Source organism: Bombus bifarius, unplaced genomic scaffold (assembly GCF_011952205.1).
Source record: "Bombus bifarius isolate JDL3187 unplaced genomic scaffold, Bbif_JDL3187 scf7180000008177, whole genome shotgun sequence".
In the NCBI taxonomy this organism is placed as follows: Eukaryota; Metazoa; Arthropoda; class Insecta; order Hymenoptera; family Apidae; genus Bombus; species Bombus bifarius.
This window is the reverse complement of record NW_022884494.1, coordinates 87,472-90,832: the sequence shown is the minus strand read 5'-3', so window position 1 is coordinate 90,832 and position 3,361 is coordinate 87,472.

Here is a 3,361-nt window from a genome sequence, read left to right as displayed (position 1 = left end):
GATACAGAAAACGTATCAACGGATCAAGGATAAATTCAAAATTTCCGGACTGTTAGAAAGAGTAGAAAACTTCGTGAAAACATGCGACACATGTCAAAAGGAGAAACTAACACGTATCAGACCCAAAGAATCCCCATAAATCTCAGACACGCCACTTAACCCTAACGACAAAATCGCTATGGACATCATAGGACCGATGACGAAAACCAAACGCGGAAACCAATACATACTTTCAATTCACGATGAACTTACGAAATATCTAATACTAGTTCCCCTTAAAACGCAACGAACTGAATCCATAATTAACGCGCTCATTGAACACTATATTTACATATTTTCGGCACCAAAAACGATTCTAACAGACCAGGAACAAAATTTTGTTAGCGATTTAATGACGAAATTTGAAGAAGCTTTTAAAATCAAACACATCAAAGCAACTTCATTTCACCCACAGAGTAACGGAACCCTCCAAAGAACGCATTCCTCAGTTAAAGATTTAATTCGTACTGCATTACACGACAATGACAAAGAATGACTACTTACCTTCCGCAATATCCACATTCCCCACACTTACCTATGATGATATGTACTCACTTTGGCAAAAACAGTTGAATAAATATTGGGAAACAGCTCACAAAACACTTATTCAGAATAAGCAACGATACAAGCGAGACGAAGAAAGAAAGATTGTTAAAACTCAGACCGTGTTTAGGAAAGGAGACTTTGTTTTAATTCACATAAAAGAGATAAGTTGGACATTGAATGGTTAGGACACTACAGGATTAACGATGTGAAAACTCCTTATTACATTATTTCTATTGACAATGTTAAGAAAAAGATACATGGTAACCGATTGAAAGCGTACTTTTTTCAGGATAATGCTGACCCTAGCACTAGTAATAATACCATTAATTAGTTGCCTTAAATTCACGGGATAGGAATTACGCTTTGCGAACAAACCCAACCAATTCACGATCGAAAACTACAACATGATTACACCTCTGAAATTATTAGCTTCTCGAACACTATCAAATATTGTAAAATTGCTATATATAAGATTAACGAAATAGCTTTTGTACCATTACATGCAGATAATCAATTCATAGCGATCGCTGAAAGAAAGGGTGTAAACATATCCTTTGATTTACATTTAAATAATTCCATTCTACTACGATCTTAGAGGACCAAGATCAATCTAACCAGGGGGGTATGTCACGACCGGCATACTTCAAATCCGATGGATGGAGATAAAAATATGGCGGCACTCGGCGACAATGTATATCGCTGAAGTGCCTAATGAACCATCAACATCCCAACGGTCCTTCCACCGAAGGTTCTAGAAGAAAGAGCACGTGGCAACGATCGCGGACACCTAGCAAATGCATGGACGGTGGAGATGTTGAGGGATGACAAAAGAAAGTAATCGGATCCGATCGAAAGTCAAATCATAAGAGCTTCAGTCTTGGAAAGTCACGCCTAGAGTTCGGAAGTGGATTGTAAAGTGGATTGTTGTTAGAAAAAAAATAAAGTTCCTTTTTTTTATTTTTCACTTCAAATTTCTTTTTTATTTTGTTATTTTACGTGACACCATCACGCTCCCGAACCCCCACACTCGCGCGCGCCGGTTGCTGATTGACGCTGGAAGTGTCCACGTCCCCTGCTCGTATAGCTTTTGTTTCCTCTTCCTCTGCTGCTACCACATGTTGAACCACACCGATAACTGCTACTGCTACCCGTTTGGACGCCATTTTGACACTCTCTTGCAAAATGTCCCACTCTTCCACATTTGAAGCATCCTTCCGTTTTCGCAGCAAAGGCATTATATTTCATTTCTCCTCGATTTGATTTATCTTTTTTGTCCGGTATTTCTATCTTATTCCTCACGTACGGTACCGTTTGATTCTCTTCTATCACTGCGTCTATTTTATCTGCTATGTAGCTATACTCTTCAGGTAACGCATTTAGCATGTAATTTAGCTTTTCTCTCTCACTCACTTGTGCGCCGGCACTTTTTAATTCGTTTATTAATTTTTCAAAATCGTTAAAAAATGACGCTGAATCACGGTACTCATCGAGACTTATCCTCTCCAATCTCCTTCTGCACGCGATCTGTAGTGCCGCCGACTCTCTTAAGTACATTTCGTCAAACTTTCTCATTATTTCATACGCAGTTTTTTCCTCACTAATATATTCTAATTGTCTATTTGATATTGCACTATAAATTATATTTATCGCCTTCAGATCCTTTTTGTCCCAGTCTGGATTATCTGTCTCGATCTTCACTCGAGTTATAACAATATGACATTCTTTATAAGTCAGAAACATCGTTATTCTTTTCTTCCACATACCGTAATCCTCACCATCAAATATTGATATCATAATTTCCTATTTCTCCACTTGAATTGATTCCCTATTCTTTACTCAAGCGTTCCTGCGTGCTTGAAGTATTTTTTTTTGTTTATTTTATATCCTTTGAACGTTTCTTCCCTTACTATACTCACTCGAACTAACTCGCAAGACTAAAAACCACGCACTAAATAGCTTGGAGAACTAGTAACCACGCTCTGCTAACATGTTAAGGTATAGAGAGGATTCGGAAATACAAATAGTTTACTTTATTTCACACACAACAGCCATACATATATATTACACTCTGAAGACTTCGATAACCTTCTTGTACGTGCGCTTGTTGTCAACCAGACTATTCTAGAAGCTTCTCCCATCTAACAACAGTCTTTTGTCTGAACTAAGACCTGGGCGTCCTCTGACGCTTACGGTTTCTGTCCCGTGGCTCACCACACGCAGACCCTATTCTTCTAGTAAGATGATTGCCAGATGTCGATGCGTCTCCGCAGTACATGTTCAGCTAGCCCGAGGGCCGGTTATAAATCTTAAGATTTAGCTAACTAATGTCCTTCAAACAGACAAACAGTCTTTGTCCCAATTACGGGAAAATAGGGAAGACCTATTTTTCAACGAGCGGCGTCTCCCACTAGCAACTTTCCCTCGAGGGCGGCTAGCATCTTTTTCTAACCGCTGATATGGAAATTGACCAATTAGCAGCAATGTCAATTTCCCTTACTTTCCGAACGTAGGATATCCCCGACGAATCCGATGATCTCGTGTCCTTAGACACACCCCGTCATAGTTTTCCCCTGAGGTATCATCGGGACGGAAAGTCATTCTCTCTTGCGATCTCATCGACAAAAAGATTAACGCCTTGCGGTCAGTGAATATTAACAAAGAATTCGACTTAGATTTTTGCGAGTGCGTACGACTACCATCCCGTTGTCCGCGGATTCGTTATCGAACCTAAGACCATTGTCACTAGCGTCGCGAGTGTGTGATCATTGTGAGTTTG